The sequence below is a fragment of the Podarcis liolepis genome (assembly GCF_965112155.1).
Source record: "Podarcis liolepis genome assembly, chromosome: 12".
NCBI lineage: Eukaryota > Metazoa > Chordata > Lepidosauria > Squamata > Lacertidae > Podarcis > Podarcis liolepis.
The window spans coordinates 53,769,334-53,793,680 of NC_139563.1; positions in this window are offsets into that span (position 1 = coordinate 53,769,334).

Consider the following 24,347-nt stretch of genomic DNA (forward strand, 5'->3'; position numbering starts at 1 on the left):
GATTTTATGCTTGCAAACCACTTAGCAGCCATCCTGGCATGTATGCAGCTAATAAGCAATGTCCTGCCCAAAGAGAGAATTAAAATTGTTCCAAAAATGGCTTCCAATAAACAAATGAAGTTAATTATTATTGGTCTGTGCATAATGATTGGAAAGAATTAGCGGAACACTACTTTCACATTAGACATACCGTATTTTTCCGTGTATAAGACTAGGTTTCCCCCCTAATAAATTATGTCAAAAATTAGGGGGCGTCTTATACACGGATAGTGCCAAGGCCATTTTCTTAAATCTGAGTACCCCAAAATAGGAGACGTCTTATACATGGGGTATCTTATAGACAGAAAAATACAGTACTTCCCCCCCCTTCATGCCTATAACAGGTATACAGAGGCATGGATTTCTGTGCCTTGTAGACTAGTCAGATATCTGACGGAAGGTAAGTTGAATGAAGAACAAAGTGAAGGGGGATGGATCTACAGACCAGGGTAGAAAGTGTCAACTGAAGTGAAGCAAGTGAAAAGGAACCAGAGCTACTGAAGAAACATACCCTTGGATGAGAGGATGTCAAGTCACTAGCCACAATTCACCACACCCTTAAACCTGCTTGTTTCAATTGATTGCAAAGCACGCCATGTATTCTTGTTAGCTTAGGACCACACATCTCTCAGACATACTATCCTGTTGGATCCCTTTGGCAGCCAGTGAGAATGAAGGCTGACAATCTAATTACAGAACACTGTGATGGCGTGGCTGCATTCGAGGTGCTTTTAGGGCTTAGGCTGCTGATCTGAAACAGTGGACAGCTCCCAGGAGGTGGCCGGCTTAATGCACTCGCCACTTTCTCCCATCTGAGCAAGGCCAAGAAGGCCCTTACCAGTTCTTACAGACTGGAGGACAGCTGCTCTTGATACTAAACCAGTGGTGTCTCCATAAGCCTGAGGGTACAGCTGCCTTGGTGGGTATACGTGTTGATAGCTCTGCTTCTTGGTGGACAAAGGAAACAGCCCCCTTCTCTGTAGCATTGAAAAGTGATGCATCTGGGTCAAAGAACACAAACAAGCAACCCTGGACCACAAGGCATGTGACCCTGAAAGTCTTATTTTTGATATATCATGTAAACTTGGCATGGCTGCTGAGAGTCAGCATGTTTTAGTAGCTTAGTAGGATGTGAAGACTCTGGTTCAAATCCTCATTCAGCCATGATATTGTGGGAACGTTTATATAATTTTGCAGAGTTTAAGCGATCCCCTGTTTGAGCTTATGCAGTGACAAGCGGGTTGCTAGCTCGTTTGAGTCCTATCAATAATTATATCTTCCTGGTTGATAATCCCTTTCTGTCCCTCTTAAAGAAAACACACATGAATCTGAATCATATTAACATAAACTACTATACTATCTTCCTTCATGGATCACTGCCTTGCCATGGCGAAGGGGCTTGAATAACTCAGAGAAGCTATGAGCTTTGCCATGCAGGGCCACCCAAGATGGACAGGTCATAGTAGAGAGTTTTGACCAAACGTGATCCTCCTGGAGCAGGAACCGGCAAGCCACTCCAGTATCCCTGCCAAGAAAACTCCATGGACAAAGACAACAGGCATATAAAAGTTATGACGCTGGAAGATGAGCCCCTCAGGTTGGAAGGCGTCCAACATGCTACTGAAGAACAGCGGAGGACAAGTACAAGTAGATTCAGAGCTGATGAAGCGGCTGGGCCAAAGCCGAAAGGACGCTCAGTTGTGGATATGCCTGGAAGCGAAAGTCCAATGCTATAAAGAAAAAAGACCCTGTTGCTGGGAAAGACGGAGGGCACAAGGAGAAGGGGACGACAGAGGATGAGATGGTTGGACAGTGTTCTTGAAGCTACCAGCATGAGTTTGACCAAACTGCGGGAGGCAGTGGAAGACAGGAGTGCCTGGTGTGCTCTGGTCTATGGGGTCACGAAGAGTCGGACACAACTAAACGACTAAACCACAACAACTATACTATCAGATTCATTCAGGTTTACAGAGTTGTTCCTGAAGGCAGCCTTAGGTTACATAACAGATAAACTATATACTAGATAGTAGTGAGTCATGAGAAGACTGCATCCGAGCAGTTACCAGTTCACACTCCTTGCAGCAACCGACCAGCCGACCAACTGACAAAACTGCCTGCCACATAGAGCCAGTTAGTCCTCTTGGAATGTTGAACTTGACTGACAGCTTTATATCCCACAGATATTTGGACCTGTCATTCTCTCTCTGCCTAGCTTACTCCATGGGGTTGAATTTGTGGGGAGAACGTGGACTGGGGGAAGAGCTGTGTGTGCAGCCCAGAGCTGTGTATGTGTGTGGTAAATAATAACAACTTGCTATTCTATTATTGCAGCAAGCCCATTAATGCACTTTGACGGACCTGTGTGAACAGAATGTCACGAAATATCATTTCAGTAGCCATTTGTTTTGGTGAACCACCTTACATATTCTCTCAATTTCCCCTCACAAGAACCCGAAGATGTAGTTCAGACAAATCTCTGGTTTGGAATGCTGTGTACAGTTCTGGTTGCCTCTTCTCAGAGAGGATATTGCAGATCTGGAAAAGGTTAAGAAAAGGGGACGCCACATGGCCCAGTGGTTGGGCAACTCTCTATTGAAGAAAGGTTACAACAAAAGGCTTTTTAGTGTAGAAAAATGGTAAGGTGGGGGAGACTGGTCAGAGATGTACTTAATTATTGGAAAAAGTCATACCCTCCAACATTTCTCCAGTGAAACTAGGGATGTCCTATTCCATCATCATAAATATAATGGTTGCCTCAGCCACTCTGGGCAGCTTCCAACATACATAAAAATATAATAAAACATTAAGCATAAAAAACTTCCGTATACAGGGCTGCCTTCAGATGTCTTCTAAATATTTTATAGTTACTTATTTCCTTGGCTCAGGGCAGCATAACTCCATACCCTCCAATATTTCCCCAACATTTTCCTAAGGAAAAGTGGGACATTCCAGGATCAAATCAGAAACCAGGATGGCTTCTGTAAATCTGGGACTGTCCCTGGAAAATAGGGACACTTGGAGGGTCTGGAAAGTGGTTAGGCCTGCCTCATAATACTACAATTCAGGGACATTCAATGAAGCTCAATGTTGGAAGAGTCAGGTGAGAAAAAAGAAAGCACTTCTTCACATTGCTCATAGCTAAACAACAGAATTCGCTTCCATGGGATGCAGTGATGTCCCTCAACTTGGATGGCTTTAAAGGAGACCTTGACCAAAGGCCATTGATGGCTGCTACCCACTGTGCTTATGTTCTGCTTCCACCGTAATAAACAGTCTACCTCTGTTTACCATTTGCTGGGAAACACAAGTGTGGCAAGTGTTGTACTGCTACGCTTTTCCAAGGTGGTAGTTCCATTGTGGTAGAACAGGATGCTGGACTAAATGGGCCCTTGGCCTGATCCTGGGCTCTTCTTATGTTCTTAAGTTTCACTTGTGTCCCACATCACATCTAGTCCACGGACCATATATAGTGACCTACCAGGTGGTTTGAAAACCCCTTGTTTCAGCAGTCCTGGGCAGTCAGCAAAAACGAGAGGGCTCAAGAGCCCTTGGTAGGCCATTTGTACATGGGTGGTGGTCTATATTTGGCTTTCTGGGTCACTAGATGAGAAAACATGGTAGATTTCATCATTATTATGCACCAATCCTTCTCCCCCACCATCCAGTTCCACACTTGGCAACTGATACGATTTAGATTTTATCCAGACAAGTAACATTACAAATTACTTGTTTTAAACTGAACAAAATACCAAGGTATATTTTAAACAATTTAATCTTGAGGAAGGAAAGGAAGGAAGGATAGATCTCACCAGACTGACTCCCTGTTGTTTTCTGATACTTTGGAGAGCCATAAAATGGAACTCCTTTTTCACAGGCCTCATCTGGAGTCGAAAAGCAAAAGCGCTCCAGTGAGGATGAAAGCTCTGAGGAATTTTTGTTTTCCAACTCTGCCTGTCTCCTCACTCTCTCCCGCCTCCCTCCCCACCAGCCTGTCTTGGCCACCATTGCAGCAATTTTTGAGAACTTATCAGTAATAAACAGACTCCTGATAGGAAGCTAAAGGCTAGCAGGAAGTAAAAATCCTCTCTCTTAATTGCAGCCCCAAATACATCTGAAGTAAAATTAATCAACAAAGACATTACTCTTCATTAGCTAGGACTCCTTTCTCCGAGTCTTTGTTTTTTCATTTATATCTTCTTCCATCCCAGGCTTTTATCGCCAGTACACTTTGATAAAAGTCCTGTTTAGCTGTGTGACATTGCAAAAAGGGTTTCTACACACAAGAACATTCTCACCCTCTCCAAAGTATTCAATTTTTGTCTCACTTCTCCTGAAGAATTCCTGCCCCGGGGGTATTTTTACTCTACTTGAGTGTTACAAGCCTACATTAATACATTTATCCCAACTAAATTTTTAATAAAAATTGAATCAGTTTAGAAGGCACCTAATCTCTCCCACCCTTCCCTAGAATAAGCTAAGACAGAGGGCTAAGGAGAAGGGCAGAACTTAGAAGCTAGATGCAATGTTCTTATTGATCAACATCATGTTACACCTCTTGTGAATGAGTCTGAAGATCTTCAACCAACTTAGATGTTGATTTTGAAAATTCCTTGCAAGTATTTTGTTTGGCTTCAGTGGTTATGGCCAAGATCTCAAGAAAGGGCATGTGCACATACAATATAATGATGTGTGTAGCAAGAGTATTGCTTCCTGTTTCGGACCAAAATAATAATAATCCGATTGCTGAAGAGGCAAGCCACTTTTCAAACTAAGCTGCAGCATATCTGTTTGACTGTGGAAAGTACTATAGCAAAAACCAAAACAACCTCCCCCCTGCAATCCAAACAGAAAACACCAACTTTATATACCACAGTTCAATGATTAACAGATTTCCATGTGTCATCTCAATAAATGGACGAGGTGTATATCAAAAAATGGACGTGAGATGCTGTGAAACAGGCATGGACAAACTTGGCCCTGCAGCTGTTTTGGGACTACAACTCCCATCATCCCTAGCTAACAGAACCAGTGGTCAGGGATGGTGGGAATTGTAGTCCCAAAACAGCTGGAGGGCCAAGTTTGGCCATGCCTGCTGTAATTTACATTTTGAAGATGTGTGACTGAAGCAACAAAAGCACTCTACTGTCCATGTCCCCAAGTCTGAAAATCTGGAGCTTGGATGGTGCTGTTGCTTCAGTCATAAAGCTGGTCACTCTGGGAGCTTACACAGGAGCTGGACCAGCCTCTCTACCTTCCTAGCTCTCATTCAGGCCTAAGGACGTGTTCCCATGCCATCCCTCTTCTCCTGAGTAGCCTCCTGGGAGCAGTGACCACTTGGGCAGGAGCTCTGAAGCATCTCAGCTGTGTCCCTGGGAGAGACGAGAGCCAGTCAGGAAGCCAGGCTAGTGGTGTGAGGATTGTCAAGTTCAGATGACTGGGTCTCTTAGAAATAAGAAGCTTTAGTGAGGCTATGGTTATTCAACGAAGAGGTTTGCTTTGGGCTCCTTCCCTTGCATGTAGACCAGTGTTCTTCCTTTCAGAATTCTAAGTCCTGAGATGGACTCTTCTAGGCTTAGGCCAGAACGTTCTGAAATCCTGCTCTGGATCAAGGAATGGCTCTGCCATAGACATTACAGGGATGTCCTGTCCTGGGGCAGAGGTGTCCAGATCCGATGGCTTCTCAGGATCATTGGCAACGGACTCAGTCCAGTATACCTGAAGGAGCGTCTCCACCCCCATCGTTCTACCCGGACACTGAGGTCCAGCGCTGAGGGCCTTCTGACAGTTCCCTTGCTGTGAGAAGCCAAGTTACAGAGAACCAGGCAGAGGGCCTTCTCGGTAGTGGCACCCGCCCTGTGGAACGCCCTCCCACCAGATGTCAAAGAGAAAAACAACTACCAGACTTTTAGAAGACATCTGAAGGCAGCCCTGTTTAGGGAAGCTTTTAATGTTTAATAGACTGTTGCATTTTAATATTCTGTTGAAAGCTGCCCAGAGTGGCTGGGGAAGCCAAGCCAGATGGGCGGGGTATAAATAAATTATTATTATTATTATTATTATTATTATTATTATCATCATCATCATCCACTGGAAGGTCCTACTCCCCTTGCTCCTCATTTGAGGAGACCTCAGGTTCAGAGGTTGAGAAGGACTGAACTATGATATCTCCTGAGTTTAGAGCTGAGATGCGGCTACAGGCCCACAGCTCACTCTTAACCTCTTCGCCCAGCTGCCAAAAAGCAAGCAAACATGCCAAGCTGACTTCTGGGGGTTCGGGCCCCTCATAGCAAGTCTGCACCTTAGTCCCAGCCTGACGGGCTCTTCCACACAACTGGGCTAAAACTGATCCAGGACTCTTGGTGCTCACACACAGATCTCCTGGCACACCTCAGCAGTCTATTTTGATAGAGAGAAAGACGAGAGCAGAAGGTCTAATTCTGAGCATGCCCAGATGGTGGGTGACGAGAGGGAGGAGCTGCCAAAGAAGGAGGCAGCCAATGGTATTCCTTCCCACAGGTGACTCAGCCTTGGGGGCCAAGTGCAGCCCTTCAATGCTCTCTCTCTGGCTTTCAGGACTCTCCTTGCACCTCCTTCTGCTGATCTCCCAGAACCAGAAGAGGGTGGAGCAAAGACAGGCATGGCGATAGAGTCTCAGATCTGGGGGAGAAGGAAGCTTAGGCAACTGGGGGAAAGCGGGGGCCTTCAGCCCCCACAACTGCTGCATAGGAGCATGATCTACAGTACTGCAGTGGTCAGCAAACTTTTTCAGCAGGGGGCCGGTCCACTGTCCCTCAGACCTTGTGGGCGGCCAGACTATATAATTTTTTTGGGGGGGGGGATGAACAAATTCCTATGCCCCACAAATAACCCAGAGATTCATTTTACATAAAAGGACACATCCTACTCATGTAAAAACACGCTGATTCCCAGACCGTCCGTGGGCCGGACTGAGAAGGCAATTGGGCCAGATCCGGCCCCCAGGCCTTAGCTTGCCTACTCATGATCTACTGTGAAAGGTTGCTGTGCTTATTAGGCCTGGCTTCCTGAGTCAGCCTGAAATAAAGAGTTCACTGACCTGCTTCTGAGACCCGCTCCTGACACTAGACTACTCGGCAAGGGTAAAATGTACATTAGTTGCGCCAACCACTTTTGTCCTTACCCTGCCCAACACTGGCATGTGGTCTGAAGAAGGTTGAAAATGCAAAAAAATAGTGTGGAGCACTGGATTTAGGGCGCTGCAGGCTGTACCCCACCCCACAGGACACTGAGCTGAGCGGGCAGAAAATCAAGAAGATCCATAACTGAGCAGATCCTTGAGGGGGGCCAAATTTTGGCCTCACACAGAGTGTCATAATACGAAAGATTAACACCCCCCCGGGTGATGTCCTGTAACTGCAGCTCCTCCACCATCCTGGCTTAATTCTGGCCTCATTGGACATAACGGAGGCACCTGTTGATGCAGCTGGGGATAAAAAGTCCCACAAGTCATTAGCAACTCCCCAAAATAGAGCTCAAATGTACCCCTGAATGTCGCAAGTGAACTTGCCCTTTAACTTTGACTTAAAGTCAAGCATAAATATCTATTGCGTCTTCACAACATCAGGGCTAAGGGTGGCCTCCCAGCCTGTATTAACTATCCAAGGAATGAATCCTGCCTCTTTCCTGGCCATTTGTTGTTCCTTTAAACCAGCAAATCTTTCTTTTTTTCCCCAGGAACAAAAGTGCCAAAATTGCTACTTTCTGAGGGACAGCGACTATAGGGCCATCTCCCTCTTAAATTAGCAGATTGGCGCTGGCTTCAGCCAAGGCTTTTATCGGCTCCCTGTGTTCACCGAGGCCAGATGATTCCAAGGCAGCCGCTTAGAGATTTAGAGGGCTGATGTGACAGGGGCCCTTTGATTCTAGCATTCCAGCCTCCGCCTTGGAGGCCGTGTTTACATAAACCTGAGAAAAACTGCCACTGCTGCTCATCTCTCTCGTTTTTCAACCTTAATGGTAATTACATTCCACGCATGACAGGAGATTTAGCATTGCATTCAGGACGGGGGTGGGAGGAGTTGTAATATTATCTTTGACGCGCCATTGCTGCGTGTTAGGTCACAATTATGCCACAATTATGCCTGCCCACCTTGTGACCCACAAGACGTAGCACATACCAGAAACCTCCTGTCACCAAAACTTACCATTAGCTGGTCTGTAATATGAATTTTGCCAGTTTGCAATTTTAGTAATGAGCCCTGGCTCAGATGCACCAAAATTCTAATGTTTGCAATTAAAAATAGGATTAAAAAGGTAAAGGACTCCTGACAGTTAAGTCCAGTCGCAGACGACTCTGGGGTTGCGACACTCATCTCGCTTTACAGGCCGAGGGAGCCAGTGTTTGTCTGCAGACAGTTTTTCCAGGTCATGTGGCCAGGATGACTAAGCCGCTTCTGGCGCAACGGAACACTGAAACCAGAGCAGCACATGGAAATGCTGTTTATCTTCCTGCTGGAGCAGTACCTATTTATATACTTGCACTTTGTGCTTTCAAACTGCTAGGTTGGCAGAAGCAGGGACCGAGCAATGGGAGCTCACCCCATCACGGGGATTCGAACCGCCAATCTTCTGATCGGCAAGCCCAAGAGGCTCAGTGGTTTAGACCACAGTGCCACCCGTGTCCCAGCAAAAAAGAAAAAGAAAAAAAGGATTATTGTATGTTAATTTCTTTCTTTTTCCCCATTATTTTTTATCTCCTATATTGTCTGGCAGAACCAAGCAGCTGGAGTCAGGTGATAGCTGTCATCTTTGCATGCCTTAAGATGTTGCTAACATCCGTTCCTCCATGCCAATCAAAACACTCTGTGAAACACATGGGCAAATAAGGCTCATGGCACTGAACGTCCCGCATTCACCCTGGCAGCAGCAAAAGGAGTGGGTGATGCCCATTTATTGGAGGCTGGATCTGCTGTCTTGGTCAGTGGCAGACCTTGGAGTTTCAAATTTCAGCAGTGGCCCGGGCGACACCAAAATTGAGTGCCCCCACCTGTCACACTCCATTCTAAAGTTTGTGGCATCCCTTGCAGCGCCCTGAGACTCTGTGCTCAAATTTATTTATGCAACTACAGCAGCAAGGACTCTTTTAGCCCCAAAATGGAAACAACAGGAATTACCAACAATTGAAGAGTGGCAGAAGAAGATGATGGAATATGCAGAATTGGCAAAACTGACTGGGAAAATCCGAAAGCAGCATGATCAAGCTTTCCAAAAAGACGGGGGTAAATTTGTACAATATTTGAAGGACAATTGCAAACATTTAACAACCCTAACAGGACTCATTTAAAAATGACTATGTAATGACTATGACTTATACCTTCTTATATTTATTTAAAAATTTGACAGTTGAACTGAAGAAAGATAAGCAGGAAAAGATACAAAAGCTATGACATAGAAAGGCAATATGGTAACCATGAGGCGGGAGGGAGGGAAGTCAAACAGCTCGTAAGAGCAAAAACTACTGTGAAGAACAAGGATGGATTTAAATGTTATAAAATGGAAACTTAATAAAATATTATATATATAAAAAGAAAACCTTGAGGCCAGAACTCCATGCAGTGGTGAGCTCAGAAGCTGGGAATCCAGTAGACTGTGTGTTTCCACACTCCAAACTCCGCCAACAAGAGTGAAGGATGTGGAATGGGAACTGGGAAACATGCAACTTTGTGACATCAGGATATGGGTAAACTGTAGGATACATTATTATTATTATTATTATTATCATCATCATTATTATCATTATTATCATTATTATCATTATTATCATTATTATCATTATTATTATTATTAGTACCCCACTCTGGGCGGCTCGCAACAGAATATTAAAAATACAATAAAACATCATGGTTCCAGTTACAGATAGGTAGCCGTGTTGGTCTGCCATTGTCAAAATAAAAAAATTCCTTCCAGTAGCACCTTAAAGACCAACTAAGTTAGTTCTTGGTATGAGCTTTCGTGTGCATGCATCTGAAGAAGTGTGCATGCACACGAAAGCTCATACCAAGAACTAACTTAGTTGGTCTTTAAAGTGCTACTGGAAGGAATTTTTTAATAAAACATCAAGCATTACAACAGGGCCAGACACACTGTCAGTCTAAACGGATATCAGAATTCTAGTTCTGGTTCAAGAATGAGCTTACAGAATCAAGTGCTCATGATCCCTTCAGGCTTTGTCAGTCCACTTTTTCCTATTTGAAAGTTAGGGATCCATGCTGAATATTTAGGATTGGGGCGCACTGGGCGGAGCTAGCCTTGGTCCTGACCCCTGCTGCAAAGAAACGCCCTTCTGCATTTTGAGGCCTTGTCTTTCGCAGTCTGGACCAAGAGAAACTCCACCTCATGGCTAATTCTGGTGCTCTGGTGACAGTCAAGGACCTGTTCAGCATAGGCAAGGAAAGGCCCTGTCATTTTGTATGCCCACACGGAAGGCCATGGTGACACAACCCAGCCTCCAGGTCAAGGCGTTGTTCCCCCCAAAATAAACTAATTAAAGGAAGTTCCTTAGAAGCAACTGCAACCCTGCTGCATATATGCTTTTATTATATGTGACTGAGATGACATGACCAAACGACATCCCAGTTTTAATGGAAGTGTATGATATACAAATCACATTAGTTTCATTTGTAAAATTACAGATTCGATTTTAAAATTCCATGTTGCTTCCAAAGATCCTGTTAACTACTTTTTTAAAAAAATTGGTTTTAAGATTTAGCTCCAGCGTGGACTTTTTTAGAAAGAGAAGAGACATTAAAGCACGGAATCGATTGGTTCGTGTAATGGAAATGGAATCCCTGCTTGTCCTAATTACTGTGAGCATTATTACTCTTGTCATCAATGCTGTCGTAATGCCATAATTTTTTTTTTATTCCTCAGGCATAACAGGGAAATCCGGCAGGAGGAGGAATACTGCCCGTTTTCAGCGTATTTGCACTGACAACCCCCCCCCCCCCAAATCCAATTTTATGGTCCCATTTGGAAATCTGGGATTGGACCCAATCTGGTTGGGACTAATCCGGACCCATTTTGACACACCCTGGAGCCAAATCCAGATTGCAATCCAGTAATTACAAATCTCCAGAAATCATATTGATTTGCATCGCAAAACCAAAATGGCAACACCTTTCTCCTTTTTCCACACAGAAGCGTGATGTTTAGAGACTTGGTCACTTCTTCAGAATGGATTAACACTACCAAATTTCAGGTGGTTAGCTCCAGGGGTTTTTGTGCTAGTCACCTTTATGTTTTAAAATTGACATAACATTTTTGTTTTTTGTTTTTTTCGCATGAGGACATGAAGTCTGGGGACATGGCAGCCCCTGCAGAGAGGTCGATTTTCAGGGAGTTTCACGAAAGTCCACCTTTAAATTTGCTTTTTTCAAAAATGTGTTGTTGTTTTTTAAAGGTGGAGTGGTCGGTCATTCCAATTTTCAGGTTCCTGTGCCTTCCATCAGGATTTTGAAAACACCTGGGCATTAAAAAAGAAAGAAAGGCTTGAGATACTAGGCCTGGACAGACATTGTCCTTAACAAACTACAGCTCCCAAGATTCCTTGGGGGATGTCATGACTGATTAAAGTGGTATGATGCTGCTTTAAATATACAGTGCAGATGGGGAACTTAGTGACACTACAGTGGTACCTCGGGTTACAGTCACTTCAGGTTACAGACGCTTCAGGTTACAGACTCCACTAACCCAGAAATAAGAACTTTGCTTTGGGATGAGAACAGAAATCGTGCGGTGGCAGCAGGAGGCCCCATTAGCTAAAGTGGTACCTCAGGTTAAGAACAGTTTCAGGTTAAGAACGGATCTCCAGAACGAATTAAGTACTTAACCCGAGCTACCACTGTACTTCTGTATCTAGTTCAGATGCTTGCATTCATTTGTAAAGGAACAATATACAAGTAGAATACGTTTCGTCTCAGGTAATGCAAAAAACACACTGATGTGCCACCTTCTTCACGAGAAGCAAAGAGACAAGTGGGTCCAGATCTTTATGGCATTCTGGAACTGGGTCCAGAGGTGGACACCAGAATCTTCCTTGGGGAAGGGTACTCAGTGCCCCTGCAAATTGCCATCATCTTCCACTTTAGGGTAACTTGCCCAAGTCACATAGACACATTTCATAGCAGCACCTTTGGGGGGGGGGGACACATGTGTGTAATTTCCCCACCACAACCTGCCATGCTGCTCAACAGCGATCTTCTCAGCCTCTCTTATCTTCAGCTGCCATGGTCTCATACTGCTTGTCACCTGACTTCAGCAAAAGACACCAGTTACACAGTGCTGGACTTTTCCATTGCTGCCATCCATTTTAGGCCACCACGGCTATGTTTGCTGAATTCGGTGGTTCCTTAGGCCTAGCAGGGCCTGACTGAGCGCCATTTGAGAAGTGGCTCAGGCACATCTGAATTGGTGCCTCCGCACATTCAGTCGGCCTACATGCGTTCAGCCTAGGATAGGCAAAGCTGACACTTTTGGTTTCCCTCACATTCTCATTTTACCAATCTTAAGTTCCACTCCAAAATTTCTACATCAGTTTGAGACTGTATTTTTTAAGTCCTCATAAAAATCCATTAACGTTTTAGTGCAAATTTTTCATAATAATTTAATAAATTTCTTATAATAATATTTAATAATATTCTCATAATAATAAATTTTCTCATTCTTGTATGCATTGTTTTGACTGATTACACATTTTTGCAAAACAATTTCCCCCCACATTTTTGTGCGCTATTTTCACCATTACATCCATTTCTCATTAATGCATTTCCATATTGCTTTGCTGCAGAACTGCAAAATTCAGGGTAGCGTGAATTTGGTAGAAAGGTTGTGTTTTGCTTCGCGTATTGTTTCAGGAAGTGTGACTGAGATAGCCTTGCCTTGAAATCAGATTTCTCAGCCCCCACTAGTTCATCCTGTCCACCGACTCTCCAATGGCTCCTCCTCAGGTGAGGACAGCCACGAATGTGAATCAGCACGGCGTATATTCAGGCTGAGAGTCCATCCTTGAGAAACACAAATGTGAATGAGTTCTTTCTGAATGGGACGGCTGTTCTTCCAAGACCAGAACAGCTTGATGTGCTGATTGTTGGCGCTCGGATTCTCAGCCTTCAGACAGAAAGCAAAGACGTAACCAATCAGAAAGATTAAGGGTGATGAGGTTGAGGTTCAGCTCTGATATGAAGCGATTTAACACTTGGCTGTGCAAAACATTTAACGGGTGGAGAGCTTCCTTGTGCCTTCAACCAAGCAGAAAATCGGGCTGAAATTATCTAAAATAATGGCACCCTTTAGGAGCTTTCAGTGCCACCAAGTTTCATCAGGCTGACACTACCTTCGTTTGGCACTTTGAACTTTGTACACACACAGAGAGAGAAGATGCATTAGGCAGACCTGGTTTTTCACTCAAAATGGGCAAAACGGCAAGTGTTGGAGCCAGATGGTATGTTATGCTGGGAGATCCATGACTGATCTCCTAATTATTATTTTTTTAAAGGAAATTCAGCTGTGATGCTGCTAATTTGACCAGGGGCATAGCACAGAGGCTGAGGAGATTTAAGCCTTTCCCTGTGCGCCATCTCCCTCAAGCTAAACCGTCACCTCCTCCAGCTGCTATTTCATTGAAAATTGCAGCTTGAGGGAAAATATTTGAAGTGGGGAAATGGCAGAGGGGAAAGAGTTAAACATCCCAGTCCCTGAACCATTTCCCCAATCAAATTAGCACCCCATCTCCATGGCTGCAATTTATTGTTGCTTTAATTTGAGAGATGAATAAGTTCTCTGGCATAATAGTTTGGCCCTTAACCTGGAGACTGACAAAACATTTCCACCAGGTACACGATGTCTTTTCTGCAACTGCTCGTTATTTTTGCAGACCTTCATTAGTCTTAGATAAGAAATTCCATTACAAAGGTCTCTGCTCGAGGACTGATTTTAAAACAAACAAACAAAAACATGTTGCATAGCTGGGCCCTTGCATTTTACATGATTCTGTGACATTGCACAAGAAGCATGGAATGTATTGATGGTCAGCTTTCATGTTTAAAAAAGGAGGTTTCTAGCCCTCAATAACATATTTTACATAAATATTGTTTCATACAGGTAATGTCTTTTCTTTGTCATTGGTTTTCCAAACTCCTTAGAAGCCTTCAGAAGACTTATCAGTTTGAGCCTATTTCCTCCCCCTTGATAATGGCAGGGACAAACTTTGATCTTTCAAATTTCAGCGGCGCCCTGTGCAAGGCCAAAATTCGGTGCCTCCCGCCTCTCACCTTCAGTTCTCCTCAGTTCACTATGTCATAGTTGTGACGCCCTGCAGCGCCCCCTAGGCTTGGCACCCAGTGTGACAGAACAAATTGCGCTGCCCGAAATCTGCCTCTGATGATGGCTTACAACTTTGACCATGCAAACCAGAAGGGATCTGGGTCAAATAAATGGCCCGGGCAGCAACAATGTCATTTCCTGCACTTGGTGAGGCACTTCTATAATTACAGGTACATCTGGGACTCAGCAACATTAGTAAAGAAATGATTTGCATGCACTATAAACATGCAACACCAGATGGCGCCAGAGAGCAAGAATTTTTTATATGCTTTTTCCATAGGGTTTTTTTTTGTTATATAAATCTAATTTCTGATTTTCTTATAGTGTGTTTTCCCCCTGTGTGCAGATCCAGCCCAAATCAGGGTTCCCAAGACAGGCTCAGCCCAACAGTGGAACACTGCGAGGCAGCCAATTCTGTCCAACTATGCCAGAGCTTGGGCCCTTGCTCTGCTACCAATCTCTAATTCTGCCATTATGACACAGACTTTAATTCAGATCAGAAGGCACTGACTTTTTTTTTGCTTAAAATGCAGATACAGGTAACTTTCATGCATTTAAACTTGCACACATTCGGCTTTATGCACTTGTCAAAAGATAATTAAAAGGGGGGCAAAAGGGATGGGCATCTGGGAAGAAAGACTTTGGTAATCCCACCTGCCATTGAACCCAATGTGCTTACTATATGTGATGTGGCTGTATATGCTGTCCCCAGAATGTAATCCATATGAGATTCACTCATATGTTAAACACTAATAGTGCTCTGCCATCAAGAAATACTTTGATTTCCTGAGTGAGAAAGCCATGACAGTCAACTCCTATCTCCTAAAAGTAAGGCTATAGGAAATTGAATAGAAGCATCCCCCCCCCCCGACTCTTGTTCTTTCCTGCTGTTTCAGAGGCACTTCTGCCCAACACATAGCCTTCGTTTGCTTGCTTTCTGAAATAACTTTGCTCGACAGAGAGCTCAGCATTGTTATATATCATGTTGCTTTGGCAGAAGCAAATACAGACCCTCTTCAAAAGCTAATACATGCATCAGTTCCATCCACTAGAGGGCAGTAGCAGACATTCAGCTGCAACAGTCCAGTCCAGCAGTTATAAAGTTTACTGAGGCCTTTTGGGAATAAAAGTCCAGCTAGGGACCACATCATCACAGACCACGTTTTTAGTTCTACTGTTCTGTGGGCTCCAGAGCGGCTGGCCTTCCACTAACAAGCCACACTTCACAGAATGACACAATGAATTGCAATGCTCTCTCTGTGTGTATCAATCTCTCATGACTCTTCAAAGCTAATGATTAGATTGCTTCAAACTGGCCCAGATTGGTCAGACTGGTTCATAGATTCATAGAGTTGTAGATCTGGAATGGACCCTGAGGTTTCTAGTCCAACCCTCTGCAATGCAAGAATACTCAGCTGTCCCATATGGGGATTCTTTTCTTTTTTTAATTTCTTTTTATTGAGTTCTTTACAGCAAAAAACATAAAAGCATTAAGAAACAAAACAAAGAAAAATACAAACAAAAAGAGAAAGAAAAAGAACCGAAGACAACACACATAGCAAATAAACAGACAGATCAACTCTAAAACGCTAATTGACTTCCCTCCATCTCAGCTTGAGCTGTACACACACCATACCTCTCTGCAGTTTTATTTGGTCAAATCTGTACGTCGCAGGTTTTATATTTCACCTACTGTGATTTTAATATTTCCTAGATTTGCTTCAATGTATGTTACAAATTTGTTCCAGTCATTAATAAACTTTCTGCTTTTTTGATGCCTGATTTTCTGTGTCATCTTTGCTAATTCTATATACTCGAATAATTTAATTTGCCATTCTCTGACGGTTGGGATATTAGGAGTTTTCCAGTTTTGCGCTAGCAGTATCCTGGCGGCTACCCATATGGGGATTCAACCTGCAACCTCTAACCAGGTGAGCTCTCCAGGGTTCAGATGTGTTTATTCCTATTATAAATGGTTCCAGTAGTGTCAGATGCATTTAAACAGATCCCATTTTAAAATCAATAAAATTATCAGTATTGACCTGCCATTCAATTCACTAGTTACCTTATTAGGGTTTATAAACGGTGAGGTTTCGCTTGAGGATGTGGAAGTTGTGTGTGTGTGTGTGTGTGTGTGTGTGTGTGTGTGTGTGTGTGGTTTAACATCACAAACTGATGATAAAACTGCCTTCTGTGGATGACTAGTGACTGAAATTATGAGTTAAACTGACAAATATTATGATACATAGAGAAAATAGAACTACGAGGAGAGTTTGTGAAATAATATATTTATTTTATCAAGAAATGGCATTTCTTTAGATACTGCTAAAATGATATTTATTCACTCAAATATTTATGTCTTTAATGAATATTTATTCAATATTATTATTATTATTATTATTATTATTATTATTATTTATACCCCATGCATCTGGCTGGGCTTCCCCAGCCACTCTGGGTGGCTTCCAACAAAATACTAAAATACAGTAATCCATCAAACATTAAAAGCTTCCCTAAACAGAGCTGCCTTCAGATGTCTTCTAAAGTCTGGTAGTTGTTGTTCTCTTTGACATCTGGTGGGAGGGTGTTCCACAGGGAGGGCGCCACTACCGAGAAGACGCCTCTGCCTGGTTCCCTATAACTTGCCTTCTCGCAGTGAGGGAACTGCTAGAAGGCCCTCAGAGCTGGACCTCAGTGTCCGGGCAGAATGATGGGGGTGGAGACGCTCCTTCAGGTATACTGGGTTTATAAAATATATAAAGTATTTCTAATCCACTCTTGATTGCTCACACAACCCCAGAGCTGGAAACATTAAAATACAATAAAACAATAGTCCATTTACACGCGACTCCAATAAACATTAAGACTATACTGAGAACATAACTATGCCAAGGTGGCAATGAATGCTGCTTTGTCTAAAGCTTGGTTGACTAGCCATATTTTTACCCAGCGTCAAAACTCCCACCCCCCACCCCCATGTATATCTGTAGAAATCCCCAGACCTTGCGGGATTGGATGGAGCCAATCAGAAGCAAGGCTAATAACAGGAGAAGCAACATTCTGAGCAGGAACCCCTTTATTCTAGAACAGATAAAGAGAGAACTGCAGAAGTGGCTTCCCCTTTGTGGTGGAGCTCAATGGTAGTTTCCTGCCAATGTCATCACTACCGCTGCCGAGATGGGGAGGGGCAAGGCAGCGGGGGATGGGGAAAGTGGTGGTGCGCCTGCACAGTTCCTGCCTCCCAACAACTTTGCCCCTCTCCCTCCTGGGAAGCCAGGTCCTCCACACCCTCCAATGTCCACTTGTTGAAAGCCTACGGGCCCATCATGCAGGTTCCATATTGCATAGAGGTCTATATGCACAGGCACTGTGGGTTAAACCTCAGAACCTAGGACTTGCCGATCAGAAGGTCGGTGGTTCGAATCCCCACGATGGGGTGAGCTCCCGTTGCTCAGTCCCAGCTCCTGCCAACCTAGCAGTTTGAAAGCACACCAGTGCAAGTAGATAAATAGGTACCACTCTGGTGGGAAGGTAAACGGCGTTTCCGTGTGCTGCTCTGATTCGCCAGAAGCGGCTTTGTCATGCTGGCCACATGACCACGTCTGCAGAAAAACGCCGGCTCCCTCGGCCAGTAAAGCGAGATGAGTGCCACAACCCCAGAGTCGGCCACGACTGGACCTAATGGTCAGGGGTCCCTTTACCTTTACCCTTCAACATTTCTCTGATGAAAAAAGAGACATCTTATTCCATCATCATCATCATAAGACCTTTATTATTTATACCCCACCCAGCTGTGTGGGTTGCCACTCTGTGTGGCTTCCAACATATATAAAACAAAATAAAACAATAAACATTAAAAAACTTCCCTATTCAGCGCTGCCTTCAGATGTCTCAGGGTTTGGATAACTCCATACCCTTCAACATACTGTAAACTGCCCTATGATCCCTGGATAAAGAGCAGCATATAAATTTAATAACCAAACAAAGAAATAATAAAAAATTTCAACGCTCCTGCTGTTCCATGTAGGGTGATGTAATCAAAAGAAATGCAATTGGACGTTTCTCTTTTATTTTCAAAAAAGCGTCTTTTCCCTTTCTGAAAAACTAAGGCAAAAAAACCTTTGGATCAGTTTTTAATAAGATTGCCATTGGCAAGCCCATTGCAACATTAGCAAACATTTAAATACTAATTAGCTAAGCCACTGCTAATCTCCCTTCAGCAGAGCTCACGATCCCAACTGTCAATTAAGGCGGGCGCTGTTCCCAAGGCAAGAAAGGTCAGAGGGGAGTGCTCAGTCAGCTGTAAGATCATGTTAACGCAGATTGAAAAGTAATAATCTCAATGGGGAGGAGGGGGAAGGCAAACTTTCTTCTACCTATTTAATGTAATTACATTAAGAATAGGTGTGAAGGGAAGGAGGGCACTCTTACAAAGAAAGCCAGCAACCGCAAGTCCCCTTAGCCGCCATCAAAAGGCCCATCAATCTTGTCTAAAGGGACAAGGGCTCTTAGGGTGAAGACACGCACCAGTTTTGGAGAAGAGAGACCCACTGGAAACACTCTCCAGAGATGAGCTTTGAGGAGCTTTGTCTGCAAGTCTGAATCAGGAGCAGGTTCTCAGGTGGCCTTTAGCCCCTCCCTCTCCTCCTCAGACCACACCCCTTCCTCATAGCCCCACCCCTTTAAACGAAAACAAATGATGACCAACAAGGCCACCTCCTATTGCCAAAGAAAAATACAACCGTCAGTATTTCACTAGTTACTGTACTTTTCTGTGTATAAGTTGAGGGGTGTTTTTTTACTAAAAAATTATGTAAAAAATCGGGGTTCGTTTTCTACATGGATAGTGCATAAGGGGGACGTGAGATTGGTTGCTGCCGCGAGCCGGAGATTGTCAGCGGCTATGTGGTGTGTTACTGGTGGCTGCGGCAAGGGCTGGTGTTGATAGGCTGTCGCTGCGGCAATAGGGCGGTTGATTGGCGGTTCTGCTGGCGTGGGGACAGATGATAGGTGGCTATTGCGCCGCATGCGAGTGGCAGCGTAGGTCAGGCGGGTGAGCAATTTTCGGAAATCTCCCTCCCCAAAAAGCTCACCAAGCCTGGGCCACCCCCCCCCAAAAAAAGAAGCTCGACAACTCTGGGGCAATCTCCCCCCATTTTTCTTAATTTGGAGTCCCCCAAAATAGGGAGCGTCTTATACATGGGGGCGTGTTATACACAGAAAAATACAGTACCTTATATATGCAGAGGGACTTGACAGGAAGTCAAAGTTGAAGAAATGAAGAAAAGATTTTGGAAGATAAAAGGGGGAAAAATATTTACTTTCATTATTATCATTTTGTGTGCCGGTGTGGGTGTGTGGGTGTCTGCACATATGTGTGTTTTTGTATGCAATGTTTGGGAGGAAATAAGACGGTAAATAACAAATAACAAACTAAATATTGATGTATGTAATTTTTATTTCTTAATTATATTTAGTGTTAGTATGGCTGTATTGTTTTTTGCAACATAAAATCATTCAATAAAAATTATTTATAAAAAAAGAAAAATACAGTACCTTTTTGATTTTGGGTGGTCCACATTATTTCAACCATTTATTTCAGCACTGTTACATCTGTCCCTGGGGACACTTAAAAATAACTTCTCAGTGTAAACAGGACATGACCTATCCACAGAATAAGATGCTTCTCCAAACCTATTTTATATCTGCGTGTCTCTTTCTTCATTCCTTTCTAGCCACTCCATTCTCTTCCCTCTCCCACCTGGTTTACAGTTTCCACTTCCTGATCGGCCCATCAGAGTCCTTATTGACCAGTTTGGGTCTCTTCCCACCCCAAGCTTTTTTTCAAGGCCTGCAAACTTTGGAGTTACTCTAAGTCTGCTCATAGCCTTGTGTCTGGGTTTGGGATACATAGAGAGCGTGTGTGGTGTAGTGGTTAGAGTGTTGGACTAGGACCTGGGAGTAGAAGGTAAAGGTAAAAGGACCCCTGACCATTAGGTCCAGTCGTGGCCAACTCTGGGGTTGCGGCGCTCATCTCGCTTTATTGGCCGAGGGAGCCGGCGTACAACTTCCGGGTCATGTGGCCAGCATGACTAAGCCGCTTCTGGCGAACCAGAGCAGCGCACGGAAACACTGTTTACCTTCCCGCCAGAGTGGTACCTATTTATCTACTTGCACTTGGACGCGCTTTTGAACTGCTAGGTTGGCAGGAGCAGGGACCGAGCAACGGGATTCAAACCGCGACCTTCTGATCGGCAAGTCCTAGGCTCTGTGGTTTAACCCACAGCGCCACCCGCGTCCCTTCTAGGACCTGGGAGACCAGGGTTCAAATCTCGACACAGCCACAAAGCTCACTGGAACAGTCCCTTGGGACAGTCACTCATTCTCAGCCCAACCCACCTCACAGGGTCGCAGTGAAGGTAAAACAGGGGAGGACTTCTGTACACCCCCTTGAGCTCCTTGGAGGAAATGTGGGTGATAAATGTGATAGATAATGCATAAGTAATTTGCGGAAGTCCAGAAGAACTTGAATCAGAAACAGAGAGAGACCGATGAGGAGGAACTAGCCGAACCAGGCAGGTGTGTGATTACAAGCAGGCAAAAGTGCTGGCCTGTTAATGCAAACGGACACTTTTTCATTTTTAAATGGACTTTTCCTCTCTCCTGCGATCAACTACCAGAAGACATACCAGTTCACGATATCTCCTGAGATACACAAATTAAAGCGAAACAGGGCTCTGCTGATAAAAAGGAAAAAGGCAGCTCCATCATCTGGAACACCCCAACCCACAAATATGAGCATGACTGATGATTCCTGACCCTGAGATCATTTTTAAGAAGTATATAAAACTGTATTTTCTTCTTTAACTTTAGGCTTTCAACCTGAGAACTGAGTGCCTTTCCAGAACTTTAGATAACCAGTGCCGTTTTTTGCTTGTAACATATCAGGTAATTTATAACTGCTCTAAAGTGGGGCTTAGTTTGATGCAATTGTGATGGGGTCTTGGGACTCCTGTACCCCAATGTTGAAGTCTTGTTTGAAAACCACAGACATGAAAATGAACAGGACTAATGAGTCGTAAGTTGCAACAAAGGATCTCTTTATATGCCAAGTCTTTTACAACTTGCAACTATATTGCCTTTAGCATTTAGATGATGTTGGGGGGGTGTTGTCTCCCTTACTTCTTGAGCAGACACCCTTAGGCACTGCTTTTAGAAGGGTGTGTGATTTGGTCAAAATTGAGGGGAGTCAGGGATGGGGCTTGTGGATTTCCTTAAGGGTCTCCTCCTTCTTCCTTGCTGCTTTGAGCATTGTTGATGTTGCCACTGCTAGAACTAGCTATCCCAAACTGCTCCATGCAGAGTAATTTAAACCATTGTTCTCCAGTTGTGCAAAAGATATTCGCACATAATACCTAAGGGCCTCTTCACCCAAGGCACACGTCCTCTGCAGAAGTCCTTTTTCATATGGAAATTTGGCCACGCCCACATGTCACTGTAAGGACGCGGGTGGCGCTGTGGGTTAAACAATAGAGCCTAGGACTTGCCAGTCAGAAGGTCGGCAGTTCGAATCCCCATGACGGGGTGAGCTCCCGTTGCTCGGTCCCTGCTCCTGCCAACCTAGCAGTTTGAAAGCACGTCAAAGTGCAAGTAGATAAATAGGTATCACTCTGGTGGGAAGGTAAACGGCGTTTCCATGCGCTGCTCTGGTTCGCCAGAAGCGGCTTAGTCATGCTGGCCACATGACCCGGAAGCTGTAAGCCGGCTCCCTCGGCCAATAAAGCAAGATGAGCGCTGCAACCCCAGAGTCGGCCACGACTGGACCTAATGGTCAGGGGTCCCTTTACCTTTACCTTTACATGTCATTGTAGCAAATGTGTGCCCAGTTATTTATAAAAAAAGATATATCCCACATCTTCCATCCCTAATGGGACCTTCAGGGTATCTATATACAAAAATGTCATAAAGCAACAAAACAGAAGGATGATCAGAAAATTCAAGTGCAAGCGGTACACCAACAGCAGCAAAATACTAAGGACAAGCCCAGCCTAGACAACAATAGATGACAGCAGACAGGTTTTGATTAGGTATATTTTATGAAAGCACTATCACTTGAATGCACCCAAAGTAGTATTTAGTGGCATCTCCACTGTCTGGCCATCCATCTCCTCTTTCACCCCGGGCAACAGTGCGAATTATGCCCAGAGGAGGAACTGCCAGGCAAGTGAAGATAGAAGAGAAGGGCCCACTGAGGACTAGGGACACGGGAGAGATTGAGCAAGGTTCACCTACCTAATTTGCAGTTCCCCAAATAAATATGTAAACAGAAATGTAGCGACCCTGTTCTTCAATTGAGAAAAAGGTATGCAAAGGGCATATTAATAATAATAATAATAATAATAATAATAATAATAATAATATCTTTATTGTCATTGCCCCCTCTCGGGGACAACGAAATTACTAGCGGAAAGAGTGCGTCAATGCAGGTCTTAGTGAAAATAACGCACACAAACGCATAATATTGGGGAAACTTGCTTACAAAAAGGTGCACACTAAAATGAAGGCGAACTCCCATGAGAAATATTTCAGATTCACAAATGGATGCAGGAATGTGGTGAGCGGAACTTAAGAATGGAAAAATGAGAAAGTGGGAGAAAACAAAATTGAGAGTGTCATCCATTCCCACTAAGGCCATATTTCTACTAGGCCCCCTCCCCCATGTATAACATTGGGCAAAGGGCATAGGGCATAAGGAATTTTTGCCCTTCTCTTCAGGCAAAATATATTGGGCCAGCCCTGCCTTTGCTTCTGCACCAATTCTGCACTGGTGCAAATCCCAAATCAGAGTTGCCATTAGTATACAACCCCTTCACTTGTGCCTATACATTTCCCCAGTGCTCCCCCCCCAAAAAAAATATATTTAGGGGTACTCCCATTTTGACTCAAGAAAATCACAATTTTATAGTTCAAATCAGGGAAAATAAATACAGTAAATGGACAAAAGTTCAAAGATTCACAAAATGTTTATGGGTATGCGCCCCCCCCCCGGAAAAAAAGCACTACATTTCCCCCTCTGTGGCTAACACCAGCTCTTGGGGGAGGGAGCTGTGAGATTTGACCCCACAAACTGGCATGGAGGAATCAGCTCAACTCTCCAGACACGCAGGAATCCCAATCCAACCGCCCACAACTGCTTTTTGCAAATAAAAAATAAAATAAAAACCACGAGCTGCCTCCATTCATCTCCAGCAACTTTGACCCTTAGCTTTCATATTCTTGCATGTATAAGGGGTAAAGGGACCCCTGACTGTTAGGTCCGGTCGCGGACGACTCTGGGGTTGTGGCGCTCATCTTGCTTTATTGGCCAAGGGAGCCGGTGTACAGCTTCTGGGTCATGTGGCCAGCATGACTAAGCCACTTCTGGCGAACCAGAGCAGCGCACAGAAACGCCATCTACCTTCCCGCCGGAGTGGTACCTATTTATCTACTTGCACTTTGACATGCTTTCGAACTGCTAGGTTGGCAGGAGCAGGGACCGAGCAACAGGAGCTCACCCTGTCGCGGGGATTCGAACCGCCGACCTTCTGATTGGCAAGTCCTAGGCTCTGTGGTTTAACCCACAGCACCACCTTTTCTTGCATGTATATGCATGACTAAAGACAAGATGTGTCTTTCCCAAACTTCCATCGTCCATTTGAGTTCTAGAGAACCGGGGGTGGGGGGTCTGATGCCTGAAAAATGGCAACCTGTGGCAATCCACGCCATCAGCAATTTTTACAAGGTACTCCCCAAATACAAAACAGGGCCAGTCATGTGCCAGAGACATGTATCGGAAAATGTGGACTGTCCCTGATGAATGTGGGCCGTTGGAATGTATCCCATCATCTAACACAAAACTTTCCCAACAGAGGAAAAATCATAATTCTTTCAAACTCTTCGTGTCCGTCTGT